The 19,677-nt window shown below is 41.3% G+C and overlaps 1 protein-coding gene across 7 annotated transcripts in view; it reads right to left on the reverse strand.

The window, feature by feature from the left end:
• DUSP16 (dual specificity phosphatase 16) overlaps positions 1-19,677 on the reverse strand; it is a 92,083-nt gene extending 72,406 nt beyond the window's left edge. For 3 of the 7 annotated variants that reach the window (XM_074006291.1, XM_005570177.5, XM_065523767.2), the window contains exon 1: positions 18,892-19,677. The gene's annotated coding sequence lies outside the window, so the exon portion shown is untranslated. Of the gene's footprint in view, positions 1-17,771 lie in introns of all 7 variants that reach the window. The other 4 variants (XM_074006292.1, XM_074006290.1, XM_065523768.2 and 1 more) reach the window with 2 other exon arrangements.

The following is a 19,677-nucleotide window of genomic DNA, read 5'->3' on the forward strand; positions in this document are numbered from 1 at the left end:
CATTCTTGGGCATGTCTTTTGGGGAGCATAAGTACACATTTCTGCTGGGTATATACCTACGAGTGGGTTGGCTAGGTTAGAGGCATGATGAGTATGTAACACTTTCGTATAATAGATACAACCAGTATTCCATAGTTATTCCAATTTACCATTCCAGAATCCATACATGAGGGTTCTAGTTGCTCTACATCCATGCTGATACCGGTATTTTCAAGTTTTTGTTTGTTTCTCAATTTTAGCTACTCTGGTCAGTGTGTAGTGGTAATTCACTGTAGTTTCATTCAGCATTTTTTGATGACTAATGGGGCTGAACACCACTAGAAGCTTTTCTTTTTTAACCTTGTGCATTGAGAGCTACAATTAACCTATAATTTATTTTTGTAAATGAAGGGAAGCAAGGACCAAAATTAGTTTTCTTTTTTTTTTTTCATACGGATAGGCAAATGACGTAGGATCATTTATTGAAAGATCTTTCTTTCCACATTGCTGTAAAGTACCATTTTAATCATAAATTAGTATCTACATATATGTGGGTGTGATTCAGGACTCTATTCTGTTCCATTGATCTATTTATTTATTCCACACTGTATATTCAATAGTGTGAATCCTACAACTTTGGTCTTCCTTAGTATTACCTTGACTATTCTTGCCATTTGTACTGCCATATGAATTTTAGAATCCACTTATATAAACTTCTATAAAAGTTTCAGGTCTCTTTCTTAGAATTATTACCAGCATTTGATATTTTTGATGCTATTATAAATAGCATCTAAAAATTTCATTTTCTGATTATTACTGTTACATAGAAATACAGGTTTTGTACAACAACCTCGCATCCAATAATCTTACTAAATTGATTTTTACTTTATTTTATTTTGAGACAGAATTTGAGACAGATTCTCACTGCACGCCACGCTGGAGTGCAGTGGCGTGATCTCAGCTCACTGAAAACCTCCGCCTCCCAGGTTCAAGCGATTCTCAGCTTGATGCCTCAGTGTCCTGAGTAGCTGAGGCTACAGGCACGCACCACCACGCCCTGCTAATTTTCGTATTTTTTTTTTTTCAGTAGAGACAAGGTTTCACCATGTTTGCCAGGTTAGTCTCAAACTCCTGACCTCAGGTGATCTGCCTGCCTTGGCCTCCCAAAGTGCTGGGATTACAGGCGTGAATCACCATACCTGGCCACTACATTTATTCTTAAAGTATTATTTTTTAACTTACATAAAGTAAAATTAATGTTTTTTGGCGTACGGTTCTATGAGTTTTGACCAAATGTACATGGTAATGTAACCATCACCACAATCCCAGATGCAGAACATTTCCATCACTCCAAAAAATTCAAAAACAAATCACGGTCAAATCTTAAGTTACCCTGTAACAGATAAGAGAGTACATGGATAAATAAAGTCTAATGATATCCTATAAACTACGATCTAGCCAAAACTATATGACAGCTTCAGTCTCATTTCCTGGCAAATCTTTCCCCACCAAATTCAAAGCAGGTAAGAGAAATGGTAACCAAATCACAGTTCCAGAGCCATAATGTACCAATCTAATATTTAACATGCGGATTCTGAAGTATCTGAATGGAAAAAGACTTGTTATAAGTGATATTGATGTAATAACAGTAACATCATGTACTTTTAGAAACCCAAATGAAATTACACTATAAAAATAAGTTGTATTTCCCATGCAAAATAAATGGATAATGAAAACATCTGAGAGTTCTTTATACGATGTTATAAATTTGTGAAATGCTATCATTTGGGGGGGGGAATTCTACACCCTCTGGATAATGATTATGTTAATGAATTCTGGTCTACTAATGATCACCCATAAGTCTGTTTTATCTTTTTTACTTTACCTGTGTTTGGTGGTTGTTTTTTCACAATTAAATGACCAGCCTATGCTCAGAGGGAGGGATGGTGATAAGTAGCCCCAAAGGGCCTAGATAGTATTTTGCAATGAAACTGTCATAGTACTACCAAATATATTTCAATCCTTGAGTTATTGTATAACAGAGGTTAAGAATGAATGAACAAGGGTGGCTCTGACCATTATGGCAACTTTCCACAATGTAGTTCTTTGAAGCTGCCTCAGTCCCTCCATTACCTCTGCTATTTACACACTCAGGTGTTTTTAGTATCTTGTAAGAAGGGACTGGCAATGTTCCATCATCAAGACCTGGCAATAGGCCAGAAAGCAATAGAGATGTCACAAGATGGTCAAGCACAAAGACAACAATACATAGATACGCTGTGTTCTAGTGTAAGCACTACCAACATCTCATGCATTCTGAGTCACCCTACATATTGCTCACCCATTCCTATTTGGTTTACTGGATTTTGCTTGTTTACTTTATTCCTCCTATAGTACTGTCAGCATGAGAACATTTTAAGTCATGGCACCATATGGCAATAATATATAACTCCATAACTAAAATAAGCTCCTAAAGACTGGCTATCTGTCAGATACTATCTATAAGACATGAAAAATTAAAAACATCAGGGCTTGAAACCTAAAAATAATTATATCTTAACAGTACCCTTAAACCTCAACCACAATCACATTATTTCTTACCTTTAATTACTATTATGATATCATTGTCTATATGACAGCCATGGACAAGGAATAAATAAATCGGTTGAGAAATATTTCTTTAAACCTGGCATGAAAATATAGCTTGTTCTTAACAGAAATAAAAATTCGGTGAATTTGGACTGGTGCTTTTGTTTGCTCTACGTATTTAAAACAATTAACAGGCCAGCGTGGTGGCTCGTGCCTGTAATCCCAGCACTTTCAGAGGCCAAGGTGGGTGGATCACCTAAGGTCAGGAGTTCGAGACTAGCCTGGCCAACATGGCAAAACCCCATCTCTACCAAAAATGCAAAAATTAGCTAGGCGTGGTGGCGCCCACCTGTAATCCCAGCTACTCAGGAGACTGAGGCAGGAGAATCGCGTGAACCCAGGCAGAGGTTGCAGTGAGCTGAGATAGCACCACTGCACTCCAGCCTGGGCGACAGAGCGAGACTCGGTCTCAAACAAAACAAACAAAAAAAAAAGCAAAAAACAAAAATACACCGTCCAATGAACTTTTCACCTTCTACTTCCCTATCACCGTGAGTAGGCTTAAAAAAAATCGCAAAACATACTACCATGTATCTCCAGGGCCTCCCAAGTACAAGCTCTACCACTCTAGGACATACCCACCACAGGACTTGTGTACAGCAGCAGTTAAAAAACAAACATTTAAGCCCAGGATTCTGAGGTGATACCATGCTATAAGCAGGAAAGTAAGATCAAAAGTTAGAAAACCAAAGATCCACCAAAGCTTTGGTGGAGTGCTACCTTCTAGCTATTTGCTGGCAGCAAAGATTTCTCAGTGTAAGAGTTAGATACTACTGAGATTCCAAGGAAATCTTAGACACAAGAAGTTAGTTGGTAAAAGGCAATGGTTGCAAAATTTAGAATTTTAGAGCTGGAAGAAACCTTAGATATCACCTAGTCCATCCCTCTGGTTTACGGATAATGAGAAGAGGGAAGAAGAAGAGAATCAACCCGAGCCCTCCAAATCCTCTTGGGAGTATGAAACCCTGACTAAGCAGTACTGGTAAGAGCAGGAGAAGCAGAGATGAGTTACTCTACTCCACTCACTCCATTTTTGCATCCCTGAACTATATCACATCTAATCTGTGAGTTTTAAGTAGCTGATTCACAGTTTTAAAAAAGGCATCCTACAACTCAACAAAAATCTAAAATAATCCAATTTTAAAATGGGCAAAGGACTTGATAAACATTTCTCCCAAGATGATATATAAATGGCCAACTATTTGAAAAGATGCTGAACATCACCAATCACCAGAGAGATGCAAATTAAAACCACAATGAGGTATCACATCACACCCATTAGTACAGCTAAAAACAAGTGTTGACCAGGCACAGTGGCTCACGCCTGTAGTAATCACAGCACTTTGAGACGCCGAGGCAGGCGGATCACCTGACGTAAGGAGTTCAAAACAAGCCTGGCCAGCATAGTGAAACCCCATCTCTATTAAATATACAAAAATTAGCCGGGCCTGGCTACTCGCATGCGCCTGTAATCCCAGCTACTCGGGAAGCTGAGGAAAGAGAATCGCTTGAACCTGGGAGGCAGAGGTTGCAGTGAGCCAAGATCTGCCACTGCACTCCAACCTGGCGACACAGTGAGACTCTGTTTCAAAAAGAAAAAGAAAAAAAAGAAAGATTTTGCAATAAATCTCTTACTTTTTTTTGCTGTGTTCCTCCCAACCTTTTATAATCTAAAGGTGTCAAGAACTGCTCCAGGATACTATCTTCCTTCTCCCAAGCCATCCCACAGAAGCAGCCAGCTAACACACTGCTCTTAGAGTAAGCAGGGCAGGTCTGCAATCATGGAGAAAAGGGGAAATCATCAGCAGGGGATTTCAAGCGGCTTGTCCTCCACTTCTAATCATGACTTTATCTCTTGGCCTAGAAAAAGCAGAGACTAGGGTGATGGACCCCAAGTTGAAAAACCCCTAGGGCATAAAAATGAGTCTTTTATCGTGTTTTGTTTAAACTGTGAATAGTAATCCATAAAGAAATGCTAAAAACAAGCATAAGCTCCTGATGACCAAGGCCATATGCATCTTCACTGCACCCCTTCTAAAGCCTTACTCACAGAAGTCACTAACTACTTATTCATGCTGGTAACAAGGACGCTATGGGCTAAATATATTTTTTGCCCAGAAAAATGCCTATTAGATTTAAAAGCCAATGCACTTATTTTAATGAGTGAATTAGGGTCATTTCCATATAAAAATCTCCACTGATTTCACAATAACTTAAAACTTCAATAAAACTACTTTTTCCAAGCAAGTGAATACCATACTCCCTAACACTTGGTACTTGGAAACCCCCACCCCACCCCCATTGTAACTGTGTCTCTTTGAACTAACATCACATTAGCTACATATAATGAGACAGTCACTGGCAGCATCTAAAACCACACAAGCCATTCATTTACCACAAAATTCACTTGAGTTTGTTTTTTGGTTGGGATTGCTGGAGGTATTTTAATGAAATACCTGGGCATTTCCTTAGAGCATTGTACTGAGAGTACTTTAATTACAGACAATATGCACATATGTATATCTTTCCCTATTAAAATAAAAATACAATTAGTCTTTCATTTTCAATGAAATATAACTGCCCAAAAGCCAAAACCTAATTTTAGCTTTAGCCTTCTTTACCATCAACATCATCATTAGAGATACAACCCAGTCATCAAGATGACTGAAAAAGTGGCACTGCTGCTTTCCCCTGTATAACTGAAGACACAATTTCTACTAACAGAAATGGAATACTGGTAAGTTATTAAAAGGCAGACTATTATAGTTATTTTAACCGTGTTTTGATAGAAATCCTTCAATTACATGTGCATCTCCTTGACTCCTGTTGCACCTAGCCCTGCACTTCCTCAGCTCCATTCTTCCAGGTCCAGCACACAGGGGAGCCCAGCTGACCCTGCAGTCTTCCTCTGTGCCCTCCATGCTTAGCTCCACTCTCTGTCCACAGCCTCATTGTGCCTACAGCTATTTCCATAATCACTGATGCCTACTCCATGCACTCTTCTCTTACCATTTCTTCTTTCATTTATCTTCTGCCATCCCTTAGCTTTCCCAAAAGAAAAAAAGAAAAAAACAGTGAACAGTCTCCCCAGTTGGATGAAACAAACGACTGACAAGAGAAGTCCATTCTCCTCTCAAGTATGTTACCACCTCTCCCATTCCGTCATCCAAGAAAAAAAATGACTCAGTACCCCAGATTTTGAATACAAATATAAGTAAGTATGAATAGGTATGTGTGCATATATGGCCACAGTGCTTTTTTATTTAAAAAAAAAAAAGAGCAAATTTTCACTTTTTTATGTTATAAAGTGCTCTCACTGACTCTTCCCTTCTGTCTACCCTTCATCCAACACGCTCTGATGTTATATGATCTTCCACTCATAATGGTCTCCAGGCCACATAGCTCATCCTACACACTAGTATAGTCCCTTCTCCCTGACAAATTCATCAACTAAGTTGGACATGTTACTTTATTGATTTACATGCGTGTATCAGACCAGGCGCAGCTGGCACTTCAGGAGGCTGAGGCAGGTGGATCACCTGAGGTTAAGAGTTGAAGGCCAGCCTGGCCAACATGGTGAAACCCTGTCTCCACTAAAAATATAAAAATGAGCTAGGCATGATGGAGGGTGCCTGTAATCCCAGCTACTTGGGAGGCTGAGGTGAGAGAATCGCTTGAACCTGGGAGGTGGAAGCTGCAGTGAGCCAAGATCATGCCATTGCAGTCCAGCCTGGGTGACAGTGTGAGATTCCGTCTTAAAAAAAAAAAAAAAAGTGTGTATCAGCCTGCTCTAAAAAGATGTCAGCACATGTTACTAGTTTACACCAGCAGTTTTCAAAGTGTGATCCAGAGATGAGAAAGGAACCCCTTCAAGGGATCTATAAAACTATTTTTGATAATATGAAGATGCTATCTGTCTTCTTCACTTTCATTCCCTCATGAGTGTACAACAGTGAATCAAGGATGCATGGTATGTGGTGATGATGTATCTATCACTCTGACAGCTAATAAAACATGTACTTGTATATTCTTCACTGCCTATCATTTTTTAAAAACCCAGTTTCACCCATCATTCTCAGCAAAGTAACACAGGAACAGAAAACCATATACCGCATGTTCTCACTCATAAGTGGAAGTTGAACAATGAGAACACACGGACACCGGAAGGGGAACATCACACACTGGGGTCTGTTGGGGGTTGGGGGACTAGGGGAGGGATAGCATTAGGAGAAATTCCTAATGTAGATGACGGGTTGATGGGTGCAGCAAACCACCATGGCATATGTATACCTATGGAACAAACCTGCACATTCTGCACATGTACCCCAGAACTTAAAGTATAATGAAAAAAAAAAAAAGCCAGTTTTACTTAACAACATCCTTGATAAAATAATAAAAAGTATTAATTTTTAAAATGTCAACTTTTGAGAATTCGGCCTTTTTAATATTCTGTATGATGAAATAGGAAGCACACATAAAGCACTTCTGCTGCATACCTAAGTACAATGACTACCTTGGGGAAAAGCATTTATGCAATCGTCTGACTTACAAGTTTTTTTCATAGGACACCATTTTTGCTTTTTTGACTAGCAGACAATTTATGGTTATTCAGACTTTGGTATCTGGCAGACATTTTCTCTAAAATGACTAAAGTGAACCTGTCACTTTAAAAAAAAAAACGACAATATTGGGCTGGTCACCATGGCTCACACCTGTAACCCCAGCACTTCGAGAAGCCTTGGCAGGCAGATCACTTGAGGCCAGGAGTTCAAGACCAGCCTGGTCAACATGGCGAAACCCCATCTCTACTGAAAATACAGAAAAAAAAAAAAAAAAAAATCAGCCAGGCATGGTGCTGCATGCCTGTAATCTGAGCTAGGCAGAGGTTGCAGTGAGCCAAGATCACACCACTGTACTCTAGCCTGGGCTACAGAGCGAGACTGTCTCTCAAAAAAAAAAAAAAAAAAAAAAAAAAAAAAAAAAAAAGGGCCATATCTGTTGCCAATGATGTAACTTGAGCTTTCAAGAGAAAACCAGAATTTTGGAAATTTTGAATTCACCACCAAGATCTTCACCACTTCCCAATTCTTAAAGATTTTTTGGATGAGACTGATGGTCATATTAATGAATGTGATTTGCTTAATATTGTGTAACCAAATGTGCCAACATTTCAAAGATGTACATAACTTAGTAAACCATTATTATTATTATTATTATTATTTTGAGATGGAGTCTGGCTCTGTCACCCATGCTGGAGTGCAGTGGCACGATCTCGGCTCACTGCAACCTCCACCTCCCAAGTTCAAGCAATTTTCCTGTCTCAGCCTCCCGAATAGCCAGGACTACAGGTGCATGCTGCCACACCCGACTAATTTTTGTACTTTTACTAGAGACGGGGTTTCACCATGTTGGCCAGGCCGGTCTTGATTTCCTGACCTCGTGATCCACCTGCCTCGGACCCCCAAAGTGCTGGGATTACAGGTGTAAGCCACCATGCTCAGTCAACTTAGTAAACCATTATTTTTTGAATGACCAACATATGCAGTTACAAAATCACACACAGGTCAAAGATCCATTCAAAGTGCAAGACGGACCAGTAGATTTTAATGTTACAGAGTACACAAAATTCACTGACATGGTTTCAGGTTCAACAGCGCAACTAATATTTAAGAATCTGGCTGGGAGTGGCGGCTAATCCCAGAAATTTGGGAGGCCAAGGCAGGCGGATCACTTGGGGTCAGCAGTTTGAGACCAGCCTGGCCAACATGGTGAAACCCTGTCTCTACTAAAAAAATACAAAAATTAGCTGGGCATGGTGGTACGCGCCTGTAATCCCAGCTACTCGCAACGCTGAGGCAGGAGAATCACTTAAACCCGGGAGGCGGAGGTTGCAGTGAGCTGAGATTACACCACTGCACTCCAGCCTGGGCGACAGAGCAAGACTCTGTCTCCAAAAAAAAAAAGAATTTACCAATCGTTGAGTTTTGATGTAACACAAATATTCACAATTACATGAAAAGACTATGAAAATACCCCACCCTTCTTCAACTATGTATCTGTGGGCAGCCAAGTTTTCTTCACATATCAACCAACGTATCACAACAGATTGAATACAGGAGCAATTATGCAAACCCAGCTATCTTCTATAAAGAAATATACTAAAGAGAATGGCAAAACATAAAACAATGCCATGTTTCTCACCAGATTTTTTTGTGTGTTGGAATATCTTTTTCATAAAAGTATCTTATTTTTATCAACCCTCTAATGTTTGTTTTTTCTTTTCTTTTCTTTTTTTTTTTTTTTTTGAGATGGAGTCTCACTCTGTCGCCCAGGCTGGAGTGCATGGTGCAATCTCAGCTCACTGCAACCTCTGCCTCCTGGGTTCAAGCGATTCTCGTGCCTCAGCCTCCTGAGTAGCTGGGATTACAGGCGCCCGCCACCACACCCAGCTAATTTTTATATTTTTAGTAGAGATGGGGTTTTACCATGTTGGTCAAGCTGGTCTCGAACTCCTGACCTCATGAGATCCACCCACCTCAGTCTCCCAAAGTGCTGGGATTACAGGCGTGAGCCACTGTGCCCGGCATAATGTTTGTTATTTTTTAAATAAATATTTTAAACATTTTTCAGTTTTAATTTCTAATGTTAAGTATTGATAGATATAGTCTATATAAACAAAAGATTTTTGGAGTCCTCAAAAATTTTTAGGAGTATAAATGTGTCCTGAGACCAAAATGTTTGAAAACCATTGGTTTATAGTACAACAAAAGAGCACTTTTACATATATGTATATAAGAGTGGAGACCTGAATATGAATCAGAAGATCTTGGCTCTAATTCTAGCACCACTTCTTACTTGCTCTAGGATTTCAATAAATTACTTTATCTCTCTAAAGCCTTAGCTTCCTCATCTGTAAAATGAATAACTCATGTCTTCTAAGGATAAAAGAGACAAAACATGTAAAAGTGACTTATAAACGACAAGGTACATTATTATTACAAGATTTCAAAGTTAAGCATTTTAAACACTTCTTATGATGTTTTGTTTTCTTGTTTTCAAAACAGGGTCTCACTCTGTTGCCCAGGCTGGAGTGCACTGGCGCTAACAGAGCTCACTGCAGCCTTGACCTGCCAGGCTCAGGTGATCCTCCCACTTCAGCCCCATGAGTGGCTGGGACTACAGGTGTGCATCACCACACCCAGTCAATTTTTTGTATTTTTTGTGGAGACAAGGTTTCACCATGTTGCCCAGGCTGGTCTACTCCTGCCCTCAAGTGATCCGCCCACCTCAGCCTCCCCAAGTGCTGGGATTACAGGCATGAGCCACCATGCCTGCCTGTGTCTTATGATATGTCACGAAATTTTCCTTATTCTTAAAATTTTATTACTAGAAACAGAACTTACAGAAAATGCCAAGTGCAGGCCAGGAGCAGTGGATCACGCCTGTAATCCTAGCACTTTGAGAGGCAAGATAGGTGGATCACTTGAAGTCAGAAGTTCGAGAACAGCCTGGCCACCATGGTGAAACCACATCTCTACTAAAAATACAAAAATTAGCTGGCATAGTGGCGCACGCCTGTAATCCCAGCTACTTGGGAGGCTGAGGCAGGAGAGAATCTTTTGAACCCAGGAGGCAGAGGTTGCAGTGAGCTGAGATTACGCCACTGCACTCCAAACTGGGTGACAGAGTAAGACTGGGTCTCAAAAGAAAAAAACGCCAAGTGTAGATTTTTGAGTAGCCAATTAGCTTAAATGTCCAAGCATATAATTTTATTTTATTTTATTTTATTTTGCAGAGATGGAGTCTCACCATGCTACCTAGGCTGGTCTCAAACTCCTGGCCTCAAGCAATCTTCCCACCTCAGCCTCCCAAAGTGCTGGATCACAAGAATGAACCATCACACCCAACCCAACAACATAATTTTATTGCATTTAATTTCTTACCCTACAGTTATAATTGGTTATATATTTTAACTCATTATTAGGGACATTTCCAAATATACACAAATGTGCAGAAAATAAACCCCAACTTACCCATTACTCAGCTTCGACAATTTTCAAAAATTTACCAATACTCTTTTATTCATTTCCTACTTCTGTGTGTTTGTGCCCATCCTGAAGTTTTTTTTGTTTTGTTTTGTTTTGTTTTGTTTTGAGACGGAGTCTCGCTCTGTCCCCAGGCTGGAGTGCAGTGGCCGGATCTCAGCTCACTGCAAGTTCCATCTCCTGGGTTTACACCATTCTCCTGCCTCAGCCTCCCGAGTAGCTGGGACTACAGGCGCCCGCCACCTTGCTCGGCTAGTTTTTTGTATTTTTTAGTAGAGACGGGGTTTCAACGGGTTCGCCAGGATGGTCTCGATCTCCTGACCTCGTGATCCGCCCGTCTCGGCCTCCCAAAGTGCTAGGATTACAGGCTTGAGCCACCGTGCCCGGCCCATCCTGAAGTTTTTTAAAATGAGTATTAGGCATCATTTTATTTTGCCTATAAGTACCTCTATATGTATTTTTAACACATGAAAATATTTTAATATAACCACAATACCACTATTATAGCTAAAAATATTACGGTTGTAATTACTAAATATCACCTAATATATATTCCATTTTCAAGTTTCCCGACTGTCTCAAAAAAAGTCTTTGTTAGTTTTTGGTTGGTGGGTATTATCAAAATATCACTTACCAGTTCTTTTTCAAGTGAACCCAAGATGTTTAACTAAAGCTAGGAAGGAAGAGGAAATAATACTATGCTTCATATACCATGTACAATTTACAAACAAGTCAAGAACTATCTTCCCAAGGAATTTTCTTCTCCACCAACCAAACAACAACAACAACAAAAAACAAGCAACAACAAATAAACTCACTACAAAATAAGCCAGCATGGCGATACATATACCTTAGTATTCTGAGAAGTGATCCAAAGAGGACACAGCTCAGCTGCTCGGGGAGGGAAGGAGCTGTTACACTATGAGCTGAAAAAGGTGACTGGAAACCACCACCCATCATTTTGGAAAGGAAGAAGTCAGGATAGCCACAGAGTCAAAGCTGGAGGTGAGGTCAGAGACCCTGTTCTAGAGTAAGCCTATTGCTCAAACAAGAGTCCACACCCAAGACTGTAAGTCAACCCCTGGCAAACTGCAACTCAAAGCTCAAAACACAGTGCTCTAAGCTAGAGATATAACAGAACTGCTATAAAAAGCAACAGTAGCCGGGCGCGGTGGCTCAAGCCTGTAATCCCAGCACTTTGGGAGGCCGAGGCGGGCGGATCACGAGGTCAGGAGATCGAGGCCATCCTGGCTAACACGGTGAAACCCCGTCTCTACTAAAAAATACAAAAAACTAGCCGGGCGAGGCGGCGGGCGCCTGTAGTCCCAGCTACTCGGGAGGCTGAGGCAGGAGAATGGCGTAAACCCGGGAGGCGGAGCTTGCAGTGAGCTGAGATCCGGCCACCGCACTCCAGCCTGGGCGACAGAGCCAGACTCCGTCTCAAAAAAATTAAAAAATTAAAAAAAAAAAAAAAGCAACAGTAGTAAGAACTGATTCAAATTATTCGGCAAACATTTATCAAAAGCCTACTTTACTATCCTAGGATATAAATTGTATATTTAAAAAACTAGTATACAATGTATACAGTAAGTAGCATATACTTCTCTACACATCTTTCCCCATTTAAGAGAAATTATGGATATATTAAATATTAATTATCTTGCCATACCATTACAATTTATCTTTTTTCTATAAACGCAATTTGCCCCACCACCCCAACATACAGACATTAAAACAAACTTGAATTCTTCTGTCTTTCCCAAACCAAATATTTTTGAAGAGTACAAGTGAGACTAACTTTTATTACACATACCACAGACCCAGTGCATTTATAGCTGTAATTCTTTTCTAAATTAAGGCCAAGCACGGTGGCTCACATATGTAATCCCAGTGGTTTGGGAGGCCGAGGTAGGAGGATTGCTTGAGCCCAGGAGTTTTAAGACCAGCTGGGCAACATAGCAAGACCCTGTCTCTACAAAAAATAAAAAATTAACTAGGTATGGTTGCACAGGCCTATAGTCCTAGCTATCTGGGAGGCTGAGGTGGGAGGATCCCTTGAACCGAGGAGGTCAGAGCTGTAGTGAGCTGTGATTACACCACTGCACTCCAGCTTGGGTGACAGAGCAAGACCATGTCTCAAAAAAATAAAAATTGAAAAAAATTAAATAAATCAAGCATTTAGTTTAGGAGGAAATCAAGAGAGCACTAAAGAATTTCCTACCTTGTATTGAAATTGTTTCCCGTAGGTTTATCTCAAGTATTTTATAGATGAAAATTGGTTAGGTGCACACAGAATAATTCTTGAGGGATTTGGTTCTATAGACACACTTAATATCAACCCTTTTTAAAATCCTTCACCTCAATTTCACCTATAAAAAAGTTTTGCTGGTCACAGTGGCTTGTGCCTGTAATCCTATCACTTTCAGAGACTAAGGCAGGAGGACGGCTTAAAGCCAGGAGTTTGAGACCAGCCTGGGCAACAAAGAGAGACCCCATCTCTATAAAAATAATAAAAATAAAAAATAATAATTAGGCAGGCGTGGTGGCATGCACCTGTGGTCTCAGCTACTTGGGAGGCTGAGACGGGAAGATTGCTTGAGCCCAGGAGTTTGAGACTACAGTGAGCTATGATTGCTCTATTGCACTTCGGCCTGGGTGACAGAGACAGACCCCATCTCTTAAAAAAAAAAAAAAAAAAATTAAATTTAAAACTGCAAAAAGAGTGAAGGGCACATATTTCTTAAAGAATGCTTAAGAAGAACAAAATGTGCCCCAAAACATGAAATAGCTCCTGATAATATCAGTTTTTAGTTGATCACTATGAAGGACATCTTCTAAACAATAACAAAACAAATCTGGTAGTCAAATAACCACAGGAAAGATCAAAACTTCCCCATTTTGGAACATTTTTGCTTCAGGTTTTTACTATTTGGGGTAATACAGAAAAAAAATATGCCATCGGGACAAAAGCTGAACAGATGTCATCCCTTACCCTAGTTTACCTACTGGTAATTAAGCCCAACAGTTGATTGTCTGTACATCTTTTCTTTTGTATGTTCCCATACAAAACAATCTCTGGAATTTAGCTTCACTTTATGACACTATTGTGATTATTGTTCCTAACAGAAAGAGTCTAACCTAAGAATATAGCCCAATACATGAAAAACCTAACTGAACAGTAAACAATGATATTAATCTCTTTGTAAAAAACATGAGATTCTTAGCAAATGGCAGCAAAAGAATTATGAATAAATTAATGAGGCATTAAAAAAAAAAAATCTAAAGTTTCTGGCCAGGCGTGGTGGCTCACACCTGTAATCCCAGCACTCTGGGAGGCCGAGGCAGGTGGATCACGAGGTCAGGAGATCGAGACCATCCTGGCCAACATGGTGAAACCCCATCTCTACTAAAATACAAAAAAAAATTAGCCAGGTGCAGTGGCACACGCCTGTAGTCCCAGCTACTCGGGAGGCTGAGGCAGGGGAATCGATTGAAACCAGGAGGCGGAGGTTGCAGTGAGCCGAGATGGCGCTTGCACTCCAACCTGATGACAGAGCAAGACACACTCCATCTCAAAAAAAAAAAAAAAAAAAAAAAAAACACTAAGTTTCCATGCCTTGACCGAAAAAAGTCACACAGGTTTCTTTTTCTTTAATTCACGTTTCTTTTTTTAAAAGCTGGTTAATGTGTAGATTTTATTCAAATTCATTGGGACTGTACATGAATATTAAAAAGTTGTAACATGAAGACTATTCATTAGACTATGATAGGCAAAGCAAGTGATTCACAGAATAAGTACGATTTATTGACCCTGATCATTACCTTTACTACTTACCACTATTTAACATTACTTTTTTAATGTACTGTTTACTTGCTTATTGTCTTTGTTTATTGTCCTGTCTTCTCCCACTAGAATGTAAGTTATGTAAGGGCAAAAACCTTCTCTTATTTTTCACTGTATGGCCAGGATCTAGCACTTCGTAGAAGCTCAGCATAAATTTGCTGAATGAGATGGGTGAATGAATACCTTCTGCCTTTGACCTCCGCCACTTCCCTTTCTCCATACACATGTTAACCAATCTTTAACGCCAGGGTCAAACTCTATTATCTCTATGAAGATTACCTCCCTGAGCCCTCTTTCTCTTTTGTACCTGAATTTGGCACTTGCCAGCTGTCTGGTAATTGTTTATCTTTGCATGTGTATCTCCCTTAAAATTTTTATAATCTTGTTCTCCGTAAGAACATGGACCAGCGTCCCCGACTTTTGGCATCCATCTCGGCACACGTAAACAGCACGCTGTTAACAAATGTTTTGCTTGATTCATATCAGTAATTAATCCAGAAATTCAGTTAATAATTTCAGTTTTTTATAATGTATCCCTCCCTTTAAAATTAACTCAAAATAGGCCATGATATTACAGTGAATCCCTCTTTAATTTCTGACAATTTTAAATTTTACATTCTCATAATTATAATTAATGCTCATAATTTACTCCATCACTCTCCCTCAAGATTTTTTTTTTTTTGATACAGTGTCTTGCTCTGTTGCCCAAGCTGAAGCGCAGCAGTACGATCATAGCTCACTGCAGCCTTGACCTCCCAGGCTCAAGAAATCCTCCCACTTCAGCCTCCCAAGTAGCTGGCACCACAGCCGCCTACCATACCTGGCTAATTTTTTGATTTTCTTTGGAAACAAGGTCTATGTTGCCTAGGCTGGTCTCAACACCTGAGCTCAAGTGATCCTCCTGCCTTAGCCTCTTAAAGTGCTGGGATTATAGGAATGAGCCACCACACCTGGCCTACATTTTTTAATGTAATAAAAAATCTTGTCAGTTTGTAGCAATACCTATAATGATGTTTCTAACCCCAATCAAGAAGGGCGTGAAGTTTCATTACTCTCTCTTGTTGCTGAGGTATCAGAGGGCATTTTTCCATTTATTCCTCTTTCCTTTCATGACAAGATGTATTCCATTCCCTTCCTTTCTGATCATACTTCTGGCAAGCTTTTATTATTTCTTTGTACCTGTCCAAGACCAAGGTAATCTGTCTTACATCCTTCTTTTGAGCCACTGTTTCCTCCAGTTATGTATTTGATTAAAATTCTAACTCCCCGTCTCAATCCATCTGTGTAGGAGAACTGCCTCTTCGTAAAGCCTGAGCCTGCTTCTTTAAATTCAGTCAACCTTTATGAACCTCTCTTCACACAGCCAACCCTTGATCATCAAGGATAATGAAATGCATACAAATAACAGATTGTCTACAACACAAGAAAATCAGAAAAAAAAATTGACATCTGGTTTTGGAATTTATCATATGTCGCTTTGGGCAAGACTTATTTTCCTAATTATGTTTTTTGTTTAAGCCAACATTCGGATTTTCTTTTACAATGGTGAATATCTCAGTTTTAAATGATCAGGAAATTTCTTTTAAAGCCAATCAAGCATCAACTATGGTTTTTCCTGTGAAATCTTTTTAACTAGCCCCTTTCATCTGTTGAAATCTGTCATAAAATCTGTTTTGTTTCCTCTAAATTATCTCCTTATTTTCTTGGGATTCTGATCCAAATGAGTTCACCCTATATTAATTTACTTCTTCAAACTAAAGTACCTTTTGCTTGAGAACTCAACGCATTCTAAAAACACTGAACGTCCAGTGAAATTTTTAGTTCAGGTAACACGAAGTAGAAAACTATTTTTGTCTAGGAAAACTTAGAGTTCTAGGATAAATTATTACACTGGTAATTCTAGCAAATTATGTTTAGCAGGATTTTAGGAGTAGCAGAAAATTGAAAAAAGTTAATACTGGACAGCTATATACGTCTGCTTCACCAATATATTAATCCCATATGCTAAAAACTGTATGAAATTAAATTCCCAGTACAGGAATTTACAGAAAATAGCATCAAAACACACTTACACATAAATCCTGCCTCTTCTCCTGATCCCTACCTAAACTCTGCAACCTTCTCACACCTACTCTTCCCCCCCTCCCATCTCAGCCTCACTGCCACTCTCAAGTGTCCCACAAATAATTTTTAAATGTGTAGGAAAAAGGAAAAGAACTGGGATAACAGGATCTCCTCTTTTGCTGCCTTCTCAGTCACTGCCATTAAGTTTTTGGCCCAAGAGACTCCAACGCCCAATTTTACATGTCTATTTTTATTTTATAGGTACACACAACCACCAAACTGAACAAAAGGACAGGGCATTCTCAATTGAAAAACGAGCAAAACTGGCTAATTCTGCAGTTCTGTTCCTAGCCCCCTCCATAATCATGCACTATGATCATTTGGCACCATAATCAAGCCAAATGAGATATTTTACTTTGAGTTGCTGATATAGCAGAGGTTAATACTAAAAAAAAAAAAAAATTACCACAGTTTACACATTTTTTTATCTGAATGTACATTTATAGTACTTGAACCGAGTTATTTTCAATACACTATTCACATTAACAAAATTCAAAATAAGTTCATTTCTAATTTTTCCCCCCATGTAGAATTTTGATAAATGCAAAACTTATTTTGCCTAAAATCCAACTCTTGGGCTGCTGTTATTCAGCCTAAATTTTTATATAAGACTGCAAATGTTAGCCAAATTTAAAAAAAATTTTAATGCAACTTTCCACATTGTCTTCAAACTCAGTAAATTCCACAATTTTAAAACACAAAAACCTTTCACCGTGCCTACTCACATTTTTACTAAAATCCCTACACAAAGCCATACATTCTGCTTTTCATTTTACTTCTCCAAGCTGCTGCCTTCACCAAATAGACTCCACGAGCCTCCCAAGTGGTATCCACCAATATATGTGATTCTCAAGGAAAAGTGTTAAAGAGTAATTAATTCAATTGGTACGAAATCTCTTCTTTTACAATTTTACCTTAACTTTAAAAAGCCTTTTCTTGATGGAGATGAAAATCCTTTGAGGAAACGGTTGTCCTTTACATGGACTCTCCATCAGCCCCATAAGGTGAGTGGCATAAAGAGGCATTTTCTCTGACAGTCTCAGTTCCCCAAACACTAGTCCTAAGCTTTTGCATGGATGATAAATTTCACACACAAACACCCGGAAAAGAAAGAAGAGAAAGAAACATACCTGGTTTATTTTCTAAACAGGTTTGATAGGTTTGGTTCACTTGGAAGAGCAGATTATTTACTTATAATCTTTTAAAACAGAAGTGGCAGCCAGAGCACTGGGTAAATAAAAACTTCACAGTTTTAAAACCCTGCATCTTAACTCACTTCCCTTTGGTTCAAGGGGACGGCACAGCAAACCCCACGGCAAATGAGATTATGCAACAGGCTTTTTCGTCCCCACCTTATTCATCACAGGCTGGTTAGAGGTGTGCTTTCTCCAATCTGAGACACCCACGACTTCAAAACGCCAAGAACCCTTGCAGCTGATGTTTTCTAAACTTCTTTAGGATTTTGCAGTATCCATTCATTTTCAGATCTACTTGCATTTTCTCTGGTTCATTACTGGTATTCTTTAGGAAATAAACCCAGCATCTGAAGATATTTCCCTCTGTGGTGTTCCATTACATGAAACTACACGTGATACACAGACCCTGGGCTTTTTTATTTCTCACGTTTTGCAGCTAGTGTAAATAAAGAAGTCACTAGGTATCGGGCCCCCCAACGCCAAGACCCGAGCCCCTGTCCGAAAATTGAGGGCTTTTTTGGTTGGTTGGTTGAAGAAAGCAGCACCGTCACCACCCAGGTGGCCTCGCTGATTACACCAAAGGCGAATTGGGGATAATGGGAACAGTCAGGCCGGGGCCCCACTTGGCAGGCGTGTTGTGTAACACTCGCGCCTGGAAGTGAGCAGCTTCGCCCGCGAAGGTGCCGCGTCCCGCGGCGGCCGCTCCTCTCGGCGGGGCCCGGTCCAAGCCCGCTCGCAGCGCAGCGGCCGGGAGCGCACCCACTGCGACCCCGCGTCCAGCCGCACGCCCCCTTCCCGCTCCGGCCAGCCTCCAGCCAGGCCTACACCCGCGCTTCAAACGCTCCTGCGGCCCCCGGCCGCGGTCGCCCCCACGCCGCCTCCCGAAAGGGTGGCCGGTACGCCCGGGAAGGCAGAGCCGGCGGGGCCAGAGCGCGGCTCCCCGCACCGGGAGTCGGGGCGCGCTGCGGAGCGTCCATGCGGCCGGGCGGCAAGGCGCCCCGGGCCCCGGACCCTCCCGCCCGCACACCCAGCGCGGCCCGCCAAGGCCACTTACTTTTGGGGCCGCCGACCTCCCAATTCCCTCAGAGGGAAACGAAAGTTGTCACGGCGTCTCCCCTCGGGCCCCCCTCGCCTCCCGGGCTTGCGAGGCGCCGCCGCGGAGCCGAGAGGGCGGCTGCGCTCCCGCTCGCGTCCCGTCCCGTCGCTCTCCTCCTCCTCTTCTTTTCACTATATTATCTTCTCCTTCTCTGAGGGGTGGGTGGGGGCGGGAGGCTTAGGAAGAGAGGAGACGCTCGCAACTTTTCTTCACTCTTTCTCTTCCACCCTCCCCCCCAATCAGCCTTCAAAAAAAATGTCGAAGGAGATGAAGAACTTAGGGAGGTAAAGGTGGGGGGTCGCGTTGTGAAAGCGGGGGCTGAGGGGAGGGAGAGGTGGTAATAATCGTTCAAAAACTGATTAAAGCCCCCCGAACACTGATACATAGAAAGAGGGGCAAAGGCGGGGGGGGGGGGTGGGGTGGGGGGTTGGGGGAAAGAGAAAGAGTCGCTGGTCAGGAAACTTCAAGCGCGGATGAGGTCATTGGTTTAAAAATAAAGAGATGGCGTCACTTGAAACCAATCCCAGTGAATGAACTCAGCGGAGCCCCGGGGAAAGGAGGAGACAGGCGAGGGCAGGGCGGTGGGCGCCGGGCGGGGCCGCGCGCCCGCCCATCCCGCGGCCGCCCGAGGCCGGAGCGCGGCTCCGCGCCTCGTTCCGGCCGCTCGGGGAGGGGTCAGGTCATGTTCTCTTCCCGAGTCCGGCGACTCTGAGGCAGGTTCCGCGGGCGCCGCTGGGAGGAGCC

Source organism: Macaca fascicularis, chromosome 11 (genome assembly GCF_037993035.2).
Source record: "Macaca fascicularis isolate 582-1 chromosome 11, T2T-MFA8v1.1".
Lineage (NCBI taxonomy): Eukaryota > Metazoa > Chordata > Mammalia > Primates > Cercopithecidae > Macaca > Macaca fascicularis.